General features: G+C 38.4%; 2 long non-coding RNA genes across 3 annotated transcripts; both read left to right on the forward strand.

Moving 5' to 3' along the window:
- Nucleotides 1-16,357: 16,357 nt before the first annotated feature.
- On the forward strand, nucleotides 16,358-18,156 carry LOC137241589 (uncharacterized). Its single transcript, XR_010950009.1, has 3 exons — nucleotides 16,358-16,550; nucleotides 17,804-18,033; nucleotides 18,091-18,156. It is a non-coding gene; the product is annotated as an uncharacterized lncRNA (long non-coding RNA).
- A 200-nt stretch (nucleotides 18,157-18,356) lies between these two features.
- Nucleotides 18,357-23,205, forward strand: LOC137241597 (uncharacterized). Of its 2 annotated transcripts, XR_010950011.1 has the most exons (4): nucleotides 18,357-18,430; nucleotides 18,488-18,986; nucleotides 19,044-19,195; nucleotides 23,097-23,205. It is a non-coding gene; the product is annotated as an uncharacterized lncRNA (long non-coding RNA). The 2 variants fall into 2 exon arrangements; XR_010950010.1 differs by having other exon boundaries at nucleotides 18,488-19,195.
- Nucleotides 23,206-25,821: the final 2,616 nt, after the last annotated feature.

Here is a 25,821-nt window from a genome sequence, read left to right on the forward strand (position 1 = left end):
GAAAAGGTAGTACCCATGGAAATGCCGATGCAATGTCACGAAGACCATGTAGTTTGGTATGCAAGCACTGTTCAAAAGCCGAGGCTAAAGAAGACATTATAGATGTCCGGCTAATGACTATAACATGTACAGATGAATGGGACAAGGAACAGCTAAGAAAGTGTCAGATAGAAGATACAGATCTGTCACGTGTTATGCAAGGGCTCGAACGAAACGAAAGACCAAACAGAGAAGAGATGTCAGCAGAGGGTCCCATTTCGAAGTCATATTGGGCACAGTGGAACAATTTAGAATTGATATCCGGTTGCCTTCATCGAGTATGGGAGAGTGAGGATGGTAAATGCAAGAAGAAACTGATAGTTGTTCCCAGAAAGAGGATTCCTGACGTGCTCAGCGAGCTGCATAATGGTCCAAGCGGAGGTCATCTTGGAATCACGAAGACGCTCGAGAAGATTAAACTGAGATTATGTTGGGTTAGTTGCCGTCAGTCGGTCACTGAGTGGATTGCGAACTGCGAGGTTTGCAGCAGAGCGAAAGGGCTCAGAACCCGAAGTCATGGCCAGATGAAGCAATATAACTCAGGTGCGCCATTTGAAAGGATCGCTATGGATGTCGCCGGTCCATTTCCTACTAGCAACGTCGGAAACAAATATGTACTGGTAGTTATGGAAGCAAATGGCCAGAGGTATACCCAATCCCAAATCAAGAAGCGAAAACGGCAGCAGAAGTGTTTGTAACCAATTGGGTTGCAAGTTATGGTATACCAATGGAGTTACATTCTGACCAAGGCAGGAATTTCGAATCAGCTGTGTTCCAGGAAATGTGTAAATCATTGGGCATTCGAAAAACACGAACAACTGCATTGCATCCTCAATCCGATGGTATGGTAGAACGATTCAATAGAACATTGGAGGAGCACTTAAGGAAAGTAGTAGACAAGTACCATAAAGAGTGGGATACCCGCATAGCATTATTCTTGATGGCCACCGATCAGCAGTGCATGAGACAACGGGCCAAACCCCTGCAAAAAAAATTTTTGGCAATAACCTTAGACTGCCAGCTGATTTGAAGTTTGGGATAGATGCCAATGCGAAGAGAAATGTCAAGAAATCCACTAGTGATTTGGAAGAAGAGCTAAGAGAAATACATGATCTGATAAGGCAACGAACAAAGATTATGAGTGACAAGATCAAAGCCAGATACGATAAAGCAATTAATTCAGAAGGTTTTCAGGAAGGAGATCTGGTGCTGTTATACAACCCACAAAGTAAAAAAGGTTTGTCCCCGAAATTGCAGTGTAATTGGGAAGGCCTATACAAAGTTGTAAAACGGATCAACAATGTAGTGTACCGCATACAAACCATTGGTAAACCACGAACCAAAATGCAAGTGGTCCATTTGGAAAGGCTGGCAACGTTTAGATCGGAAGATTTGTCTAATCGGGACGATCAGACTTAGGTGGAGGGCAGTGTTACGAATATTAGCAAAACTAAATAAATAAATAAATAAATAAAACTAAGGAGTGCTGCCATCTCTAAGCGATGCTAAGCAGTGACGTGAATTCACATCCATAGATCAATCATTATGTATCTACATAAACGAAACAATAATTGCGTTTACACATATGTACCATGTACGTATACGAGCAGCGGAGAGTCAATGCACAAACACATGCATATATCTGAGATACTACTATAAGTATGCAATGAGAAAAACTATAAAATTGTGCAATTGTAGTTACAGCTGAGAAGTTTGAGAGCTGCTGGACTAGTAGATTCTGGAAGCGCCTAGAAGATGCGAAGGTTGAAATCAAAGAGTATAAAAGGCTGCAATTGTAGAGGCGCTGGAAGTCAGTTTGATTTGAGATTTCGATTAAGACGCTATTTAGCGAGCAAGAGCATTATTATTTTGACTAGTAGAGTTTCATTTGAGCTATCAATCAGTTTGGTTATTAAGCAAGCTATTCGTTGCACAGTTTGAGTGTTATTGTCAAGTACTTTAATAAAGACCATTTTGCATTATTACATAAGAGGATTGCAAGTAAATTCGTTACAATATGTTCTTCAAAATTCAGGTTATCATCAATTAAAACTCCTAAGTACTTCATTTCATTTACTCTTTGAATTAAATTGTTTTTTATCTTCAGGGTTAAATTGTTTAAATCGTTATTACGTATGATGTTCTGGTTTTTGCAAAATACCATGAACTTAGTCTTATCTATATTTAACTTCAATTTTTTAAGGCACAACCAGTTGTATAGAGAGTCAAGATCTTCTTGTACTTTCCGCATTGCACAGTCGGCATATTTCTCACAGATGGTAGTTCGGATGCAGTAGGCATTTCTTCGATACTATCACTAATTTCGACTATGCTCTGTACAAAAAAATTGTTTAGGGCATTAGCTATATGATACTCATTATCGAGGCATTCGCCATGTATTACTATCTTAGTGATATGTTTTTTGTTATCTGTAAGCTCTGCGAGGTCTTTCAGACACTTCCACATCCGCTTCATGTTTCCGTTATTGCTGTGAACTCTGCCTTCCATATACATCTTCTTCTTATACATAATAGTACTTTTGTATATTTTCTTTAATACATTGTATTCATACCAGTATCCTGTTTCTGTGGAATATTATATAGCTCAAGTTTTCTTTTATGGAGAGCTGTAAGCTCACGGTCATACCACTTATTTCTCAGTTGTATTTTTGTTCTCTTCACATATGTCAGTGCTTGCATTACTTCAGTAAGAATATTGTTCAGGGCTGTAGTTTTATTTTCTACTCCCGCATTACGCATAAAGCCAAAATCGTATGTTCTTAGCTTATTTAAAAGGTTTTTGGAACTATAGTATTCCCATGAGGTAAAAGTAGAGTAGCTTCTCATTTTGCAAAACTTTGTTGTTGGCACTTTGAAATTAATTGTTTCATGATCCGAAATTCTATATTCAACTATATTTTCCGACCTAACTTGATCATTATTACTAAATAGCAAGTCAATTTTGGTAGACGAGTTCTCTGTTGTTCTCGTATTGTAATTAATTCTTTGAATCATTGCCCTTTGTGCGAATAAACTTAATAGGTGTTTCGAGTATGTTGACGATACATTCATATTGATGGTAAAATCTCCAATTATGATATTATTGTCTGATTCCTTGAGGTTTTCAGTCAGGATTTCATCTAAAAACGAAATAAAGTCGGCGTCACTGCTACTCGGTGAGTGATAAAGTACACCAATTTGCCATTTTAACGCACATTTTTTGATTTTTATAATAATGCACCATATATTCATGTTAATGGCTATATTGCAGACTATACTAAACTCTAAATTTTCATGAACATACATCAAAACACCACCCGTATGTCTACTACGGGAATCACAACGAACACATTTGTATGTCGGAATATTTAATTCCGTATCCATTATAAGATCAGTTGTGCATGTTTCTGCCCATAGTACAATGTTTGGTTTTCTTATTTCGACAATCCTCTCCAGTTCACTTTTGTTTGCTGTTTTACTACAAATATTGAGATATATACATTCTAAGCTATGCACCCCACTACTTCGATTTTTGTACTTTTTATGCTTTGGTTGCTAATAAACAATCTTTTTTTCCTTGCGGATAATTTTTGCTGATATACAGGACATGCTTTATCCATAGTATCATGGTTATCATTAAGGCCAAGACGCAGTTCCTTATTTGCCCTCATACAGTTGATACATTTCCTGACTGGTTCCTTATCGCATTGCGTATGTTTGTGTTCACCCAGACATTTTGTGCACACTTCTCTTTCTTTACAGTCACTGGCCTTATGATGAAAGCCTTTGCATTTAAAACAACAAAATACTTGGACTGCATCATACACTCTGCACCGTTCATAGCCTACATTTATCCTTTCTTCAGCTAGTATATTAGTGAAAGCGTCCACTTCCAGTACTGCGTTGTAATACACATTCGAGCCCGTTTTCTTTTCATACTGTTTTATAATTTTAAAGTCCGTTTCAGAAAGACACGCAGTTTGTCGTTTAATTCTCTGCGCCAGTTCTTCACTACCATATTTAAAATTTATACCCGATACAACAACTGTCGGTTTCACTTTCTTAGGGATCTTGACCTCATAGGTATTTCCAAGATTAGTCTCGATGGCATTTTTAATTTTATCTCGTTCTTCATTTTTACTTTCAACTATCACTACCCCGCTTTGCCTAGTTACTATATTCGGGATTTGCAGCTCTTTAGGGTCTACATTTGAATTAAGGTAATTTTTTGTCCTTTCCGCATCTTGTTTTTTGCTCGGTTTCACTATTAGTGGATGATTTTTTGTATCTCTTGCAACGCTTTTTTTTTTTGTTTACTACTTTTTGCTATATTCGCATATGATATTTTTGCTTCAACATTATTGAAATCCTGCTTCAGTTCATTGCACATTTTTTTGTTTTCGCTGCTTATTGCTTCAATCATTTTCTTATTGTCATCTTTGTTAGTTTTTAATTCGACACATACCTGTTCACTGCTTCGCTTAAAGCCTTCTGCTATTTCCCGTATTTTATTAACCTCTTTTACACTTTTTTCACACGATTCTTGCACTTTTTGCATAGCTCTAATTCTTCCACTGAAAGCTGTTTGCACCACTTGTAGAAGATGCTTTATTTCTTTTTCGTTCTTTCTAAGTGCATTGTCAAATTCACTTCTATATTCTTGTAGTTGTTGTCCATTTTGCTTCACTACCATTTGCATGTCTTTTAGTATGTCATCTACATTATGTACATACTGTACGCAGTCAGTACACATAAATCTTAGCATTTCACATTCTTGCAGTTTATTAATGCTGTATTGGTCCAACCCAGAACATTTGGTCAGGTGGTAATATTTACCACACACTCCTTCACATCGTATATTGGCCACTTTTACACTTGTCGCACTTTTTTTACATTTTGGTTTAAGTAACTTGCATACATATATGTGCATATATATGTACATATGCATGTAGCCACTAATGCAGGTGAAAATGTATGTGTATGTTTTATTTATATTAAAAATTTATTAATTTATACTTTATTTTATTTAGTGTCACAAATAACTTCCAAATTAGTTTCCTGAGTCTCTATCTCTTACATTAGATTATGTTATCTAATATTTTTATGAGGTTTTACAATTTTTCAATATAAAATTCAACGAGCAAAATTAAACACGACCGTTCGTTTTCGCGCCACTCGACTTGTAGGCCAATGACTCCCGTTTAAGGTTGGTGGAATCAGATGTTATAAGGGGACCGATACGGTTACCGATAAGGCACCATTGTCTGGAGCTTAGGATTAACGGCTGAATTCTGTAATTCACAGCTGAATTCATTAAATGGCCAATTAAACTTCCTTAACCCTACCGCCATAGTCGTAACCATACCAATATCCGTAACCATCTCCAATGTTACCGATTAATGGTGTCTTAACCTAAAAATCGTGAAAATTTCATAAGAATGAAGGAAACGCAAAAAATTACAAACATATTCCACAAAAAATAAGTCTTTTAGTCATAACGTATCCAAAGAAATGAATAACATCTATAAAAGTTATTAAGGCCCGTATTATGTATGTCACCGTGAAAATTTGCGTCGCATTCACTCACATTCACGTTCACCCAAAATTCGTATTTTATAACTTCTTACGTATTCGCGTTTGTGCTCTTACGTAGTCACTACGTATTCACTGAGACTGTCAAACCATATACATGGCCAGTATAGCCACTTATTACTTTTGTTCTTTCGGAAAACTTTGCAGTGCAATTTCGAGTGTGTGTACTTAGTCAAACTGGCTAATGACCGTTTTCATAAAAGCCGATTACCGCTTTATCGGAATTTAATCGCTGATTTGGCTGAAATTGGTTTTCACCATTGCCGATTATCACGAATCAATCGATTAAAAGCCCGATTAACTTTAGCTGCGATGGATGGCCGGTTATCTGCTAATCGGGCAAGATTTGACGGCTGTCAGCTGTTTACAAACTAAAATTTACGGGAAAATTTTACAAAAATTGTAAATTGTGTGAAAATGGTGTATTTTATTAAACAAAATAAAACCGTACACAATTGTTAAGTACTTATATATTTGTTACACACCAAAACGTTTTTGGTATTTGTATTGATTGGAGTACAACATACATTTGGTCTACAACCTGGCATTATAGAGTTTCCCGTGATCTGAGCCATTCAACCGAGAAGCGAAAAAACAATTTATAAACAAAATAATGGAGCATAATATCGAGCTTGACAATTTATCCCGTTTGGGCTCCCTGCGCTTTACAAAAAAACCACGTACATTTGGAACTAGAGAAAACTTTTTTGAGAAGTATGGCGATCACACCTTTGTTCAAAGGTTTCGTCTCTCCAAAAGAAGTGTTTCCAGTGTTTTAGACAAACTTTAACATAAAATACGAAATTACACTGAAAGGTTTGTAGTATATTTATAATGACATCGCTTATATTAATAAGATTCGTTATACAGAAATCGAGCACTTAGCCCATTAGAAATGCTACTGTTAGCCTTACGCTTCTATTCATCAGGAAGCTTTTTGATAACAGTAGCTGATTTCTGTGGAGTGAGTGTAGCCACTGCAAGCCGGGTCGTAAGAAAGGTTTCAATAGCAATTGCAGAACTTTCCGCGGAATACATCAAAATGCCTAAAACCAGTATGGAAGTGGAAATTACTGCTCGTAGTTTCCACCGCATTGCTAGTTTCCCCAAAGTCGTTGGCTGCATTGACTGTACCCATGTGAAAATCCAATCACGAGGTGGAGAAAATGCGGAAATATTCCGAAATCGAAAGGGGTATTTTTCGTACAATGTGCTAGCAGTTTGCGATGCAGATCTCGTTATTAGATATATTGTTTGTCGATGGCCTGGTTCCACGCATGACTCAAACATTTTTAATAACAGCCGTATTAAACACCGATTTGAGCTAAACGAATTTAAAGACGGTTTTATTCTAGGAGATAGTGGGTATGGTGTAAATAGATACATGATGACTCCACTTTCACATCCCAACACTGACGCGAACGCTTGTATAACAAGTCGCAAATACGTACGAGAAATTGCATAGAGAGGTGCTTTGGTGTGTGCAAACGTCGCTTTCCAGTGCTTTCCATAGGATTGAGGATTTCGCAAGAAACCGTAATGGCAGTCGTTGTTGCATGCGCTGTTTTACATAACATCACTCGGAAAAACGGCGATGCAGACCCCTCCGAAGAAGATAGTTGTAGCACTGAAGGGTCTACTGAAACTATATGTGAATACCACTCGACAGAAAGTCAGAAAGCCTCCTTTATGAGGCCGAGCTTGATCAGGGATTATTTTGCAAGGTTAATATATAAGTCAACTCTTTAAAGCCAGGAGTAACATACATTTAAAATTTTTCCAGGTTATAAAGAGTCTCCAAATATCGCGGTGAACTTGCATGCAGATTTGTAAGCCTTGCAACAAGAACTCGAAGAAAAATATGAAATTAGCAAAACGATTTTCCACTCACTCAAGTAACAGCATGCCCGTTGAGGATCGAAAGAACATACTGCACCAGTCCAGCTCGCTAGTAACACCGCATGAGGAAATGCAAAATCAACTTATAATTCAGAATTGTGGTATAAATCTAAATAAATATTTAATAACACAGACCACATCCTCCAACAAAGTACAAGCGATTGCTATATTAAATGCAATATTGGCTGCTGATTTCCTACAATCAAGAGTGCCTGATTCCTAGCAAATTGAATTCGATGAAAATCTACATTAAAAATTTATAGAGCTACATACAGAAGCTCATATATATGGCAGTAAAGCTCATACAAGTCATGATTAAATTAATATCGGTACATGCCGTTGGCAAAACGGGAAGGACCATAAATCTCCAGAAGAACTTTTTTGTCTTCCTATTAAGACACATCAACATCTTCGGAAATAACACAGCAAGCACCAGCGAGATATCAATAGTAGAGAAAGACCAGTGACGCAAGCACTTTAACGACACAATTTCTATGGGCTTCAACGCAATGCCGACGGTGTGTACTGAAGAAGATGTAATGATGAGCTGTATGAGGTTTACGCAGACATCGTATTCAAAGTTATCTTTAGTTAAACTCATTTTTCATGTGTATACGTATATAGGTAGTTAGGATTAATTTAATTCATTTTTCATAGTAGTATACATAGTTGTTTTTATTAAGCTTAAAAAAAATAAAAGAATTAATATTTTATAAATACCAAGGATTTTATTCGTAAAGTATATTTACATAAGGGCTTTTATAATTTTGATTTAAAATATAGCGTAATCTATAGCAGAAGTTGAATAAGTAAAATGTCTATGACTTACACAGAATTCAGGATATTGGATAAAACTTTGAAAAATTTTTATTGAAAATTGAAACTTTTTTATCTGAATTTGAAACAATTTTTTTAGTATGCAGTTTTGTAGCTCATTAAATTTTAATATAGAGGTGTGCACTTTAGAAGTACTTCAGAAGTATGCCCCAATTTTCAGAATTTTTTTTCTGTAGAAGGAGTTGAGTGAACAAAAAGTGATTTTTCAATCAAAACGGATAGAACAGAATACTCAACACAAAAATCTGAAAATTCGGGTTTACTTCTGAAGTACTTCTAACGTGCACATTATTATATTAAAATTAAATGAGCTACAAAATTGCATACTAAAAAAATTGTTTGAAATTCAGATAAAAAAGTTTCAATTTTCAATAAAAATTTTTCAAAGTTTTTTCCAATATCCTGAATTATATGAGCAGGAGTTTACATATGTATGAGTTTTCAAGAAACTCTTTTCATAAACAAATTGCGAAATTATATCTAAAGAAGTAATTTTTGGGGAAAATTGCAATTTCGTTTTGCAAAACGTTGTATACTTTAGCTTATAGTACACACTGCTAATATCTTTGGCTGAATGGCCTCAATATTGGAGAATAAAAAAACCGACGTGGTCCTTTGCGAACAGAAACGGAAAGTATGGGAGCAAATAGATCGCGCTTTTGAGGCCCAGATGGGCGTCAAACGTGGAGCGAAAAATTTAAAGGAAAAGTATGAGAACATGAAACGGAAAGCCAGAAAGTCCCTGGCAGGGGAGCGACAGGAAATATATAGAACTGGTGATGGTCGTAACCGGAGCTACGTGGTAGTAGATAGCAAACAAAAAGTAAATGTAATCTAAAAATACTACATAAAAAGCTAATAAAATAAGGATGCTCATAATTTTTGCAAATTGTCTAGCAACGTAGCATTTATGGCATATTTACACAACGAATTTCAAAATTCATGTACTTTTGAAGTCTATTGTGTAAATAAGCTATGTTACTAGACCATTTGCACCAGACCGTGAGCAGCCCTAATATTAAAATTAAATTTTTGAACGCTATTCACAGCCGTCGACTTATGCTACTTTGGTTGCCTCTTACTCGACATTTAATTTGGCTTTTTTTAAATTAATTTGGAGTAGATCCATTTCGAGCATATGTTTCTCTTTTGCCCACTGATGCCTCTCGACCGCCCTCTTATTCTCCTCCTCCCAAAATTCTTGTTGGCGGTCAGTTGTCTTTTTTCCGTCCCTATGTACCGCTAGTTTCTCCGAGGGTTTCGTTTTGAGCTGCGTCGGATTTACGTGCTCCAATCGGTTGCAGTGGTCTACAAAATTATAAATTTATTAAAGAGAAAAATGATAAATATAGTCTACTACATTTTCTAAGGTCTCAACTGCCTCAAATATAGGCTCCTCGATGCTCCTCATGGACTCCTCAAAAATTTCTGAGGAAGCTTCGTCCACTATTGGCTTTTCCATTGCTTCTATTTCATATGTTATAACTGGAATAATACATTTTGGTTTAACAGAAATATACAACGTCTTACCATCGCTATCGTAACTATTTGCAAAGCCAGTTGCCGTCTGGCCCAACAACGCCGCTAATCTTTCTGTATTTGGGTCCACGTAGCTCCGGTTACGACCACCACCAGTTCTATATATTTCCTGTCGCTCCCCTGCCAGGGACTTTCTGGCTTTCCGTTTCATGTTCTCATACTTTTCCTTTAAATTTTTTCGCTCCACGTTTGACGCCCATCTGGGCCTCAAAAGCGCGATCTATTTGCTCCCATACTTTCCGTTTCTGTTCGCAAAAGACCGCGTCGGTTTTTTTATTCTCCAATATTGAGGCGTGCTGCTCAGCCAAAGATATTAGAAGTGTCTCCTCTGCTGATGTAGCATTTGGAAGACGGGGCTTATTTTTACTTCCTTTGAATTCCATTTTACAATTTTTTTTAACTTTGAATTACTTTTTATATACTAAAAAATAGTATTTACTTTGATTTAAGCAAAACAAAAATCAGCGGTTTTACCTATTCACAATGCAACTTTTTCTTTATTTATTCACAATGAGCGGTGTAATCGGTGAGAACTTAACAGGCCTTGGTGAAAACGAAATTCTCATTCAGAATATCAGCGGTTAAGCAATCATTGATTAGATATACCGCTTACCGGCTTTTATGAAAACGGCCCTAACAGTTGCGGTTGAATTTTGTATGTTTCCTTATCTTTTTTTTCAAGTACTGCCGGCAATCGATTTGAGGATTTTGTTGCGGCTTTGCACTACAGCTGCAATTTTGGCACTATGCGCCTTGAAGCTCATACCACTATGGCGCCCAAGCTTCCCTAGGCATAGCCTCGATGCAGTTGTTAGCACTACACTGTGTGTTACAACGTTAACCTGTTCTTTCTCGTAATATAAAACTAGAAATTTTTTACGACAAACAAAATTTCTGGTAACAGTTCAGAACAGGGGTCGACTGTTAACATGCGTCCAAAAATATAGAGAGAGGTGTGAAAAGACGCGTTTTGACCTCGACAACAATAATCCGAAGGCGGAAAATAAAAATGTGTTCTCTGTCCGTAGATATTTACAGTTGAAGTTGGCAATTTTCACGTTGTAATGTTGTGCACGGAAAAAAATTTTGTGGACAAAGGGATTTTGCACACATTTAATTTTGAACCCACGCGCGGCCGAAGACTGCCAACGCGGAAAGGCGTTCTGCGCAAAAATAATATCGATGCCACCCCCGGTTTCGCAGGTACCCGTGGTAAATTTTTCGGCTTTTCGTTTATAAATTTTGAACGAGTTAATATTTTTATTTTCGTTTGACACCTCTCACGATATTTTGGACGCGTATTAGCAGTCGACTGTTCTAGAGTATTACCAAACTTCTAATTTATTTTTTCAACATTTTGTGTTCGAATTTTATTAAATTCCCTCAATGTTCTTTCAAGTTGTATGTCGGGGTTGATTCTAGATAGGTAGAGTTTAACCTGATACAGTACCCAGATCGAAGTTTAGCTATAGTGACGCATATTTCCCGAGGGAGAGTGATTTCCTCATCTGCTGGTTCTGGGAATTTTTCTTTGAGTACCGGATTTGCCGGGCAAGTCCTGGCATAGAGGTCCGACGCCTGTTTGAGGATATCACGTGCCTTTTTGCTTCATACGGGTGTGTTCTCAGGTGCCGTATTTCCTCATAATACTTACGGAGATGACCCCTTAAGCCCCTGGGCGATGTATTCTCATCAATTAGAGGTCTATTGGGATGTCTAGGTTTCTGGGTATTCAACACAAACTGTTTGGTTAGCATCTCATTTCTCTTCTTAATTGGGAATAATCTCGCCTCATTATGTAGATGGTGTTCTGGGGACATAAGAAAACAGCCCGTAGCGGTTTTGAGGGCAGTATTTGTTTTCTTCCAGTGAGAATCCTTTAGGCTTGGCGATCATATGGGAACGCGTACCATGCAATCGACCGGTCAATTGCTTTGTAAGTGGCAATGAGTGTTTTTTGTCTTTGCCCCAAATCCTGCAGGCAAGAGAATTGAGGATTTTATTACGGCTCTGGATCGTAGTAATAATTGCGGTTGCATGCTCTCCAAAATGTAGATCCTGATCGAACGTCTCACCTAGGATTTTGGGTGTAAGACAGTCGGTAGCGTGATTCCATCGACATGGATATTCAATATGGTCGACATTTGGCGCGCTCATGTTGTAAATAAGGAGATTGTTGTTTATTTTATTACCTAGATCATCGATGGGTGGGCCTGGCCCTGTGGCCCTTATTGTGCAGCCATAGGCGTAGGAAACGATAGTGACTCCTTCTGGTGGTGAAGATAGCTTCGATATGTAGAACGTAAACAGAAGCGAGGATAGGACACCACCCTGTGGTACCACTTGTTTAATGGGCTTAGATGTTGCGTTCCTGAATTGTACCAATGTTTGCCGAAGAGACAGATAATTTTCGATACACCTTTTAATTTACTACGTTGTTCGAGAATCACTGATTTATAAGAAAATTAAAAAAAAAATAGCACGGAGTAATAATTATTATAGTTATTAAACAATCTACAATAAAATTATAATTTTCATTTTCCCATTATTCAGTTTTTATCATAAAACTAAGAAAATAAGGATCGTGAAGAAAGACAGTGACAAAACTATGGTATAACTATTGGTTATAACCATTCTCACTTTAATAAGTATTTGTTGTTTTTTTTTTTTGACTTGAAAAAGTCCTTTTCAAAACTTTTCCTTGGTGAAAGTGTATGGGATTCCGGGGATACCCATAGCATTTTCATGACGAATCATGCATCCCATTTAAAAAAAAAACACAAAAAAACTAAAATCCGCACATTTATTTTATAAGGCCGAAAAAAAGTTAAATCCGGACTTCTATTTTTTAAGAATAGAATAAAAGTTCGACCAATTAACTAAGATACGGTTCCTCGAAATAAAATGAATTTTTTAACAATCCATTCTCGTAAATATCTGGATTTGAAACCTGTAGGGACACTACAATTTTTTCTACTAACACTAGAAACTTGTTATCGAAAAACCATAACCAATTGTTGTTGTTGTGGCGATAAAAAAACTCCCCGAAAGTTTCGGGGAATGTTATCGATGTTGATGGTCCTTTATATATCCGGTATGTTCCGGTAACATGCAGCATTAAAATACAAGCCCGACCATCTCGGGAACGATTTAATATGACCACATTGAACGTTCTATGCCATACCACCAATATTTTTTTCTGAGGGAATTTTATTACAAAAGGAATAACAGTTTGGGTCCCTGGCTATAATTTTTATAGGTTTCGCTTGTTTTTTATTTCTGTAAAATTTGACGAAATAGGCATACACATTAAACTAAGCTCTAAATATGACTTTTAACGGCTGTCTATCGAAAACTTCAATCTTTTTTTCACGAAATGTTAAGATTCTTAATTTTTCTCAAAAATTATAAAAAACGACAATAAAAAAGCGAAGTGAATGAAGCAAACGCGACCCAGAAGCAAGTGAATATTTTGACAGCCAAAATGAGTGTTCGTGACACTTTGCGTCGCTATATAATAGGAAAAAACATAAGACAATAACCTGCAGTCACCCATAGTCACCGAGAGTCACCAAAGTGAATGAATGCTCTTATATGATACGAATTTGGTTTCACTTGGGTGAATGTGATTCCCCGCGTCGCTTTGCTTTATACATAATAATGCCGTAAATTCACCAACTCCAATATTTTTAAGGGCCAATTAATGGTGACTTATAACCATAAAATCATAACCAAGTAAAACAGCAGATCTAACCTACCTTATGGAAATCAATGTAATCGATTAATGGTGCCATAACATAACGCCAACGCCATAACCATACCATATCCAACCAATTGGTTTTTGGTTTCTCGCCATATCCATAACCTAAAAATGTTTGAGTTGGTGAATTTAATAACTTTTTGTAGATTTTATTCATTGTTTTGGATACGTTATGACTCAGAGACTTATTTTTTGTGGAATATATTTGTAATTTTTTGCGTTTTCTGGGTTTTTATTAAATTTTCACGATTTTTAGGTTAAGGCACCATTAATCAATCACATTGGAGATGGTTATGGATATGGGTATGGTTACGACTATGGCTTTATGGTTAACGAAGTTTAATTGGCCCTTTAGGTTATGGATATGGCGAGAAACTAAAACCAATTGGTAGGCTATGATATGGTTATGGCGCTAGCGTTATGGTATGGCACCAATAATCGATTACATTGATTATTTCCATAAGGTAGGTTCGAGCAGCTGTTTATATGGTTATGGTTTTATGGTTATAATTCACCATTAATTAGCCCTTAAGCCGTCTTTAGCTTTAGACTATAGTTACTAGCCGTGTTTTTTTTACACGCGTAAACGTTTACGTTTGCGAGTAAAAAAACGCCTATTCTCGCTTGGATAATGCTTAGGAGACCCATCTAGCGGCAGTGGTTAAAAAACTAGCTACAGCACAGGGTGTACCGAAATGCGGAGACACAACCCTCTGCTGTATGTCTGTGTATAACATATAGCTGAATCAGTTGCGATGAATAGTGGACACCCATAGAATACATAGAATTAGTGTAGAGGGTGACACATAGACACATATTTCAGTTAGGTAGGTAGGTAGGTGAAATGGTCGCCCAAGTAGCTATTTAAAGCCGTTTCGATGCCATGTAACTCGTCTAAAAACCTACGGAAGGTTACGGTCAATGTATTACAACCAGCAAGAGTTTTTGATAAAATTAAGAATACTCGGGATTGCTATCACAGATAACCCTATGAGGTCTTCTAGAAACGGGGTTCCAAGGAACCTTAGCCGGGCTCTAGCTAGAGCCGGGCATTTAACATAAAGTGTTCTATTGTCTCCTTGGCATTTGGATCGAGAGGAAAGGCGAGGAGAGGAGAGGAGAGGAGAGGAGAGGAGAGGAGAGGAGAGGAGAGGAGAGGAGAGGAGAGGAGAGGAGAGGAGAGGAGAGAAGAGAACAGAACAGAACAGATGAGAAGAGAAGAAAAGAAAAGAGAAGGAAAGAGAAGAGAAGGAAAGAAAAGAGAAGGAAAGAGAAGAGAAGAGAAGAAAAGAAAAGAAAAGAAAAGAGAAGAAAAGAGAAGAAAAGAGAAGAGAAGAAAAGAGAAGAGGAGAGAAGTGAAGAGAAGAAAAGATAAGAGAAGAGAAGAGAAGTGAAGAGAAGAGAAGAGAAGAGAAGACAAGAGAAGAGAAGAGAAGAGAAAAGAAGAGAAGAAAAGAGATGAGAAGAAAAGAGAAGAAAAGAGAAGAGAAGATAAGCAAAGAGACGAGCCGAGAAGACAAGAGAAGAGAAGAGAAGAGAAGAGAAGAGAAGAGAAGAGAAGAGAAGAGAAGAGAAGAGAAGAGAAGCGAAGGGAAGAGAAGAGAAGAGAGGAGAGGAGAAAAAAGAGAAGAGCAGAGAAGAGAAGAGAACAGAACAGAACAGAACAGAACAGCACAGAAGAGAAGAGAAGAGAAGAGAAGAGAAGAGAAAAGAAGAGAAGAGAAGAGAAGAGAAAAGAAGAGAAGAGAAGAGAAGAGAAGAGAAGAGAAGAGAAGAGAAGAGAAGAAAAGAGAAGAGAAGAGAAGACAAGACAAGAAAAGAGAAGACAAGACAAGACAAGTGATGGCTGCTCCTAAATAAAAATGAAAATCCCATATATGTGCCAGCGTCACATTATTTTGATAAATTAAAAACGTGTTCTCTTCTCTTTCAGTATATTAAATTCAAATTATTCAGTGAATTACCAAAACAATGTAATCGTATGTTTGTTTGAATTTATGTTGAGCCGCCAAAGCCTTGTATTAATCCTAACAGAGAACAACAAAAATAATTTCCATCGCTGCTGAGCTGGCAGCACTGTTCACTTTCATGTGTTCATTTCGACAGTAATTTTTTGCAATATTTGTTTCGGCATTTTATAAGTAAATTAGTGAAAATTAATATTATTTTTTCGGTAATTCGTGGAAGTTAGATTATATTAATATACTAAATATGAAAAGTAAAGTGATTTGTGCGGGAACAATATGTACCAGACAAACCAGTTTTTCGCGTATAACTTTTAAACGGGTGAAAAAAGTTAACCTCCGATTTCGGACGTAAAAACGCGTCTTTTGATACCTCATTCGAAAATCTTGGCCCAACTTTAGGTGGCTTTTAAGCTGGTTAACTCGCTTAGATCTGTTTTGTAACTAATTACTATTAGTTGATTTAGAAGTTTTTTACTTAATGTAATAACACTTATAAAATTTGATTTTTTTTGTCTTCATTTTTTTGTAGCTAAACCTCCATTCGCATAACCAAAGCGTACACCACTAACAAGTGCACAGAAAACGAATCGTTTTGTAATTTCTATGAAACCAGTGCCAAAAATGGAGTTATTTAAGAAACCCCAAACTGCTATGCGTCTCAAAGAAAATACCGGACCTAAACAATTTTCGCATATCGTAAGTCCGGTTGGTGCATACATGAAAAATACAGCAACTACGCCGCTCAAGTCAAATCTTAAGCAACGTTCAGAGAGTCCAGATGTCCGCAATGCAACTGTTTTTCGTGAACTAGAAAAAGAATCGCGATCTTATCAGCCAAAATTCGGTTTGACAGGCAATACGATAACAAAAACATCCAGCTTGCCAAAGAATGCATATATTTCTTCTGAATTCAAGCATGTAAGTAAATGCAATTACTACATAAACTCTCTAAGTTTAGATTATCTAACTTGGATTATGTTGTTGTTGTTGTTGTCGTTGTTGTTGTTGGTGTTGTTGTTGTAACGATAAGGTTACTCCCCGAAGGCGTTGGGGAGTGTTGTCGATGTGATGGTCCTTTGCCGGATACAGATCCGGTACGCTCCGGTAACACAGCACCATTAAGGTGCTACTCCGACCATTTGGGAACGATTTATAAGGCCACATTAAACCTTCAGGCTATCCCTCCCTCGCCACCTCAAGTTCAATGAGGAGCTTGAGGTCGCCAGAACCTCGTCTGTTAGTGAAACAGGATTCGCCGCGGTTAGGTGAGGTTGAAATCGAATCAATTCAAGTTTGAAATCGAAGCAGTCAACCACCAGTTTCAGCTACACCACCAACATCAAGTGCAGGCGGTGTTGCAGCTCCATACCAGCACACAGGTCAATAGCAAATGCCACCGTAATCGTGTCCAATGCCACGACAGTCTGGTCTAATGCAGTCACAACCCGGTCAAATGCCACCTGAACACCCTATGCACCAGCTATTTGGTGGGCATGAGAAACATGGTCCTCCAGGTATGCCGCCCGCATCAACTGGACCAGGTGAGCCAAAGACACCACCTCCAGTTATACCAAGGTATATACCACAACAGCAACCGGGTTATGCAATGCCACGATAGAGGAGCAACAACCTTCCCAGGCTGGCTATCTGCTAATCCCACAAAATCCGGGCTATCCACCACAACCTCAACATCCAGGTTATCCTCTACAACAACCAGGTGTACCACGTGGTTAGATGGGTAAAATGATGCCACCAACACAACCTGGACAGATGCCAATGCTCAGTCAACCACCCAAACCCCAATACTCGGACACGTCCGGACGTCCTGGTTATAATGTTTGCTAATACAACTAAAAATTTACAAATTTGCTGATGATTATTTTTGTGTTATTTTCTTTAGCAACCACCTGCACCTGGTACTGGTAAAGATCAACAGCCGCAACAGTATGATCAAGCCCAAGGCCGTTTAGATCCCGATCAGATGCCAAATCCGATAATAAAATAGCGATGGTGGTGCTTTTATTACTAATAAACAGGGTTTATTACCACCGTTGGTGACCACAAAATATGTGGTAGAAGATCAGGGTAACTCCTCGCCACGTTACGTTAGATATCGCTATTTGAAATTAATGTTTTGTTTTGGCAATTACATTGATCTTTCTTCTTTGCAGGTCCTCTTTGTATTGCATACCTGCAACAGCTGATTTATTAAAAACAACAGCTTTGTCCATTACACTTACCGTCTAACCAATGGTACGAACGGTTGAGGGTGAATATGAGCCACCCATTGTAAATTTTGGTGAATTGGGTCCAATTAGATGTAATCGTTGCAAGGCTCAATAGCAACTTGTAGATGCTGGTCGTCGTTTCCAATGTCTAATGTGTAAAGTAACAAGAGATGGTAAAAAAAATCTTTCACTTTTACTTGTGTTCATTGATCCATATTTTTTCTCAACAGTGCCAACTGCATATTTCCAACATTTGGGCCATACCACACAGCGTGTCGATAAATATGAACGTCCTGAACTTGTATTGGGTACATGAGTATTTGTTTAAAAAATGCTTGGGTACCGATAGCTCTCATGGTAAACCTCAACTCATATCCAGCATCAATGCCTCGCATTAAATTGTGGCACTGTACGCACTACATTGGGTTCACGTAGTATGGACAAGCATATTGTTGATTCCAATGGTAAGACCACAATTTCAAATGATGGTGCATCCATTATGAAACTATTGGATATTGTGAATCCAGCCGTAAAACTCTAGTAGACATCGCCAAATTTCAAAATGCTGAGGTAAGTTTTTTGTTACATATATTAGAATGTGTAGAATAAAAATGTTTCTCTTATCAGGTCGGCGATGGCACCACTTCAGTAGTATTTTAAGCATGTGAAATCTTAAAACAAGTTAAGCCAGATGTTGAGGAAGGCTTGCATGCACGTATCATCATTAAAGCTATACGCAAAGCATTACAATTATGCATGCTAAAATATGACATGGCTGTACATGTCGAAGCGCCAATCAAAGGAGCAACAAAGTGCTTTATAGGAAAAATGATCTACCATAGCAATGTCCTGCAATGTCCAAGAGTATCAGAAAATTGTTGATGCTGAATGGCGTATTCTGTAGAATAAACTAGCTAAGCAAGGCGCCAATGTTGTGTTTTCTAAATTACCAATTGGTGATGTTGCTACACAATATTTTGCAGATCGTGATATGTTCTGTGCTGTTCATGTACCAGAAGAAGATTGGAAACGTAGAATGAAAGCTTGTGGTGGTGCTGTTATGACTACAGCAAATGATATTAATTCAAGTGTTTTGGGTCAATGTGATTACTTTGAAGAACGTCAGGTTGGTGGTGAACGTTTCAACATTTTCCAAGGTATGACATTAATTTCATTTTTATAGTTTATAATTATTTAAAGGTTGCGTTAATGCTAGAACAAGTACTTTGATTTTACGTGGCAGTGTTGAACAATTTTTGGGAGAAACTGAGCTTGGTAAATATGATGCTATAATGCTTGTGCGGCGTACAATTAAACATGATTATGTTGTTGCTGGTAAGTCAAAATACAAATTGAAAAAAATGTCTAATCTTAGGGCCTCATTCTCTATTACGAAACGAACTTTCGATGCGGATCAGAGACGAATCGCTAGTGTATTTGCACTATGTTAAACAATGGCAACTTATCACTTGACAATTACTTTTGCCTTCCTGTTAGTTAGAAAGGTAAAGACCGAACGAAAATGATAGAGAATACCATTGCTAGACGAAATCGTTTGGAGGCGAATCGTTCGTCTGAGCTATCGTTCGCAATACAGAATGAAGCCTTTGAATTGTTAAGTAATATAATGAGAAGATTGTGTCCAAATACCCCCCAGCGGGTTAGGGGGTCAGAATTTACCCGTGGTAGGTATGCCTGTCGTAAGAGGCGACTAAAATACCAGTTGCCAGCGCAATATATAGTTCTCCAAACCCAATTGTCAGCCTCACCTATCCGCGGCGAATCCTGTTTCACTAACAGACGATGATCTGGTGGGGGTGGGTAGGGAGGGATGGCCTGAGGGTTTAATGTGGCCACATAAATCGTTCCCGAGATGGTCGGGCTAGCACTTTAATGGTGCTGTGTTACCGGAGCGTACCGGATCTGTATCCGGCTAAAGGACCATCACATCGATAACACTCCCCAAAGCCTTCGGGGAGCAACCTTATCGCTACAAAAACAACAACAACATTGTGTCCAAATCCCGAAAAAAAACTATAAAATTTGTGTCAGTGAAATGATAATTATTGCTTTTGGTTGTTAGTTTTAGGCATCGTCATCGAGTTCTTTCTGATCGTATATGCATGTTCTTTTGCATTCTTTTACATGCATAAAGTGCCGTTGAAGCCTTCCTCACCCTCTCCTCCACGTTGAGCTTCCATGACAACTTACTGTCTAGGATCATTCCTAGATATTTTGTGCAAGGTTTCTCCCGTAGGGTCGCCCCTCCTAACTTAGGCCTGGTCCAATTAGGGACCTTGTACCTCTTTGTAAACAAGACCATATGCAACGTCATCTGCGTAAACCGTAAGTTTTTCTGGTCCCTCGTAAAATCCCCTAAGCAGTTGGTTAATGACCAGCGTCCACAGCAGAGGTGATAGCGCCCCTCCCTGCGGAGTGTCCCTGTCCACTAATTTCGTGGCCGCGTACAATCCCCATTGCGATGTAATCTTACTGCAGTTTAACATGCAGTCGATCCATCTGGGTAAGGCTGGATGTACTTTAACGTAATTAAGACCATCAATAATCGCCCATTTAGAAAGCCCCGGCAATGCTTAAGAAGACTTCCAGAGCATATTCCTTATATTCCAGGACTTTTTCTATGCTTATTACCACCCTATGCAATGCGGTGTCTACTGAATTGCCTTTGGTGTACGCCTGTTGTGTTGTGGAGAGCAGCTTTTCATCCACGTTGGACTTTATGTACACATCTATCAGCCTCTCAAAGGTTTTGAGCAGAAATGATGTTAAGCTATTGGGTCTATAATCTTTGGGATACACGTGACCCCCGCCTTTGGTAGGAAAGCTACACGAGCAGTTCTCCAAGAGTGCGGTAAATGATTCAGTTTATGCACCCATCGAATATTATTTTAAGCCATCCCACGACCGCCCTACTTGAAACTTGTAGCATGGCCGGACATGTACCATCTGAGCCCGGCGATTTCACCACCGCTACGAGGTCCTCAGTAGTGTAATTAGGCAGCATATATGAATGCAGCTGTTTCCTTACCATTACTACAGCTCGCACCCGTCCTTCCGTTTGCGCATAGTAAACGCCAAATCCGCGCGCGCTAAGTCCAGAAACCTTTCCTCCCGATGGAAGCCACGGCTCCTGGATCAGCGCGTTAGGAGGAGGAGTTCGCTCGACGCCACTTTACTGTGTTGGAGGTTTATCTGTAGGACTCGCAGCACCAATGGGCTGCTTGTCCCCCTCCAGCACCATAGTGAAGTCGTCGTCCTCCCCTAGCCCATTTGGTTTAGAGTGTTCGAAGCCCCCTTCAGCCTCTTGTACCTGTTGTGCCTGCCTTTGGAGGTTTGGAAACACTTCCTCCAGCCACCGCAAGCTCGCGATGTTGTCGCACGCTATCATATTCATACCATTATACCATCCCCCGAATCAAACTTTGGAAGGAGCTTACTTGGTTATTCCCGCATCATCTTAAGCATTAAGCTAATAAGCTCCTTTTCTACAGATCTCCACCTTTCACTAGTCATCTGTTCGAAAGGACTGCTACGATCAACCAGCGCCACAGTCAGTGACTGCTTTGCCACATCACTCATCTTCTCGGGAAAAGCCGGCGTCTTAGTGTTTTTTCCCTTTGGCACCTCCGAGAAAGCCGGAGTCTTAGCTCCCTTTAGCACCTCCGAGAAAGTCGGAGTCTTAGCGTTATCTCCCTTTGGCTTATCTCCTACTTCCATAGTTGTAACTTCCCTCTGACTCGCAGTCTTCGAGGTAGTTGCTACCTCGCTATTGGGGCCCATCTGTCTTACAGCTTTGGGCCTACTTGTCTTGTCTATGGGACTGCCCTCCGTCGCGGCTCTGGGACTGGGCTCTTTCTGCCTCTTGAAAGCAGGCTTGTCGCCTTCCGCCGAACGTTGCCTTTTCATTCTGCCATTCGACGCTTCTTCCTCCTCATACCGGTTGCAGAACCGAGAGTTTCTCGCAGCAAACCTTTTGAACTGCCTTCGACCTACTTCTACCGCCTCATGAGCCCATGCCATGCGCTTGATATCCTCTTCTGTTGGGTCCACCACTGCTCCCAAGCGTTGTACAATTCTTAGTACTGCACGGTACTTCGAGGGAGCTCTTTGCTTCGTACCCTTCTCCACTCTTCTACTCCTTTTTCATTTGTGTGCTTCTCCAACACGGAGTTCATTGAATCAGCACTACTCTCGCTCCCCGAGTCCGACTCATCGCTTAATGCGTATTTGTCGTCCTTGGCTTGCGGCTCAGTCCTCTTCTTATCATCGTCCTTATGAGAATTAGGTAATGAGTAGTTCATCTTGGTCGTACGACCACCAGCCCGACAAGGCGGGCTCAGCGGTCCAGTATTATATACGGGGAAAGAACCGTCAGCCACAGCAGCGCCCCTTACTGTGGTAAGGCCATCAATACTTCCCGAGGTGGTCCGGTATCGGGAAGGCTCCGTTCGCATAAAGCCGAATTTATCCCCTGGCTACAAATCGTCCAATAGGCACGGTCCGCATAACACCCTGGATTAGGGGGTTGGCAGTTCTTGGTCACCGACATCCCGCCGCCCTCCTATGAGGCGAAACGGCGTAGATGGCAGTCCTAAACAGCTCCTCCTCATAGTCGGGCGCTATGGAGATCGGCTAAGCCCTCACACCAACGACGATTTTCGTTACAATTGCTAGTGCATGCTCTCCAAGATGTAGATCCTGATCGAAAGTCACACCCAAAATTTTAGGGTGTAAGACAGTCGGTAGGGTAATGCCATATGGTCGACATTTGGCGCGGTCATGTTTTAAATAAGGTCACCGATGATTTGGTTGGTGACAATATCAGGTTTCGCGAGGCGACAAAACTGGAGAGATTGGGAGATAGCTGTTTATTTTATTACAAAGCTCATCGATGTAGGAAACAATAGCATAGGCGTAGAAGCAACAGTGATTCCTGGCGGTAAAGGTAGCTATTGATATGTAGAAGTTAAGCAGAAGTTTGAATATGAGTTTTTTTAAGTTATAGCAAAAAAGCGTTGAGGATTTTTAATATCTTACCAGGTACCTTCGTACATGTTTCTAAGAATGAAGAATAAAACCTTTTCAAACTCAATTTTCACCAGGACAAAGCCGCTGAGACTTCGCTATACTTTAACATACAATACGTTACCCCATTTTAGCACAACTATCATTTTTTGATTTTATTAAATTTTATAAAATGTTTCTTCCTCTACAGTTCTATTTCGGTATTGGATGGTAAATATGGCTTTCGCATTTTCTCAATCAATAACTGTGAAAAGGTGGAAGAAATCTATGCGTGTAAATCTCACATATTATCTTGGTCGAGCGTTTCTTCAATAGCACTCTAGTGATGATGGTGACAGCAGAGAAACCCAACTGTTTACAAATGTTACACTTCAAAGATCAATCATCTGCCATTGCGTCTACGGTTCAAATACCCACAGTATATGAATGAATCGATTGCACCTAATTGCCTGCCTAACGGATAGTATACATATTCATCAAATCGAAAATATTGCACCAAACGAACTGGGTCTGAATACTGAAACAGTACACATATTCAAAATCGATGAGGAGGCTGTGATGATGGTATAGGGTGAGTTGTTGAATAACATACGAAAACCACTTTAACCCATCTATATATTTGCATTACAGCTAAAGCTTTACAAACAGCAAAAATTGCTGGCGCCAAGCAATTGGAAAAGGCAGTGAAGCGTTCATCACACTGTACGGATGGTGTAAAGTTAGAAACTGCTGTTGTAACAGCTGCCACCGACACAACGGTCATCTCTACTTCGCCGAGTAGCGGCTCGTCCGACTATCTATCGAAGACAGTATAATCAGGTTAGCGATGTGCTTGCACAGGAAAAGATTTCAATTGGAAAACAAAAACCAATTAAGAGAGTTTATTTATTATTAAAGTATTTACTTTTCTTTATATCAATAGTATTAATTTAAGTTGCAGTATCAGGTACATATATAATAACGGATGTGATACGATTGCTGTCGGAATTAGATTTGAAACCAATCAATACTCCTGCTAAGGGTTGCAGAATTATTGCTTGAATGATTAGATTTAGAACAATAATAAGTCTGACTCAATTACAATTCGTACATTTTTAAGTTCACCAATTACGACAGCAATCGGATTCCACGACACCTTTGAATATTCTTGATCCGAAAAAAAGAGTAAACCTAATCTGAATTTCTACTAAGCTTTAAGTTGTAGATTATTTAAATAATTGGAGTTTTTTCTGAAGCTTAAAATTATTTTCTGTTCGCTTGGAAAAGATTTCAATTGGAAAATAAAAACCAATAAGGCAAGTTTATTTATTATTAAAATTCTTACTTTTCTTTTTTATCAACTGTATTAATTTAAGTTACAATTTCATGTACATATATAATAAGGTATGTCGTGATACGATTGCTGTTGGAATTAGATTTGAAACTAATCAATACTCCTGCTAGGGTTTCAGAATTATTGCTTGAATGATTAGATTTAGAACAATAATAAGTCTGACTCAATTACTAGTCCTACATTTTTTAATTCATATTTTACTTTATTACTTTCAAATTCAATTACGACAGCAATCCGATTCCACGACATCTTTGAATATTATTCTTGATTTGAAAACAAGAGTAAATCTAATCTGAATTTCTACTTAGCTTTAAGTTGTAGACTTAAATTGATTCAAATAATCAAATTTTGTATTCGAAACCATGTAAACAACTCAAATTATACATGAATATAACACACTTCTGAATTGTCCAAATGTAAAGTTAGCTGCAGCAGCAATATAGCTCAAAGCAATTAATATATTTTTATGTTATTATTAAAGTACTTACTTCCTTTTTATATTAAATGTATTAATTTAAGTTGCAATTTCATGAATATATGAGGCTCCAAGATGCAAAACCAGATGAATCCATGATATGTAAAACTTAGAAAAGCACAAAAAAGCTGAAATTTTGTAAATTGTTATGAATTTTCAATACGGGTTTTTAGAATGTTGCTAGGCGATGCAATATTGTCGCAATTTAAATATTATTTTAAAATTTTTAAATATCTGGTTTTGCATCTAGGCCCCTCATATATTCTTTATTTGGCAAAAATTGACTAAATCTAATGACATGTTTTAAATAAATGTTTATATTATATGTTATGTTTGGTTATTATAATTAAAAATAAATATTGAAAATTAAATTTTTTTGGTTCATATTTTATTCTCGTGGCTGCTACAGGTAAAGTAAATCGGCAGGTAAAATTCAAGTTATATGGCGGTTATATAAACGGTAAAACCGCAGTAAGATTGATTGTCAAATGACTCGAAAATGTAAAGGAAAAAACCGAAAATTTGACCGCCTTTTGACGCGCATTGTGACGTGTGTGAGCAGAGCAGTGCTATGCTCACATCCTATAAGTGGGAGCGGAATGCACAATCACATAAATAGGTACGAAATGGGAAAAAAGTGTAAAAAAGTTACCGACGCCTGAACAAACGTGACCAAAATTTAATAAGGGGCGTGACCGCACAATGACGTCAAATGATTAGTCAAATACGTGGAGCGTTTTTGCAGGGTATGTATCTCATGGTACAATTACCAGGTAGAAGCATAAGTGAAAATGCAACCCTCACGTGTATTTTGTTGTTGCCGCTTGACCATAAACTGTCAATCGTTCTTTCAATTTTTTCTGTCAAAAGTGACGGAAAAAGAAAAATGACATGTATTTTGTTGTTACAAAAAGTGATAATATAGATTTAATAAGCCAAAAATTTACAAATCTAATAAATGCAGCGGAGAGAAGAACAAACAGGAAGCAGAAACCAAATCCGAGGCGAAATCCAGAACTACGCCGTTCGTACTGTTCGCCTGTAAAACCAATACGTTATGAAGTATCCGCCGCTGGGAGTGAAAATTTCAAGAACCAAAAGCGATCA

Source organism: Eurosta solidaginis, chromosome 1 (assembly GCF_040869045.1).
Source record: "Eurosta solidaginis isolate ZX-2024a chromosome 1, ASM4086904v1, whole genome shotgun sequence".
Taxonomy (NCBI): Eukaryota; Metazoa; Arthropoda; class Insecta; order Diptera; family Tephritidae; genus Eurosta; species Eurosta solidaginis.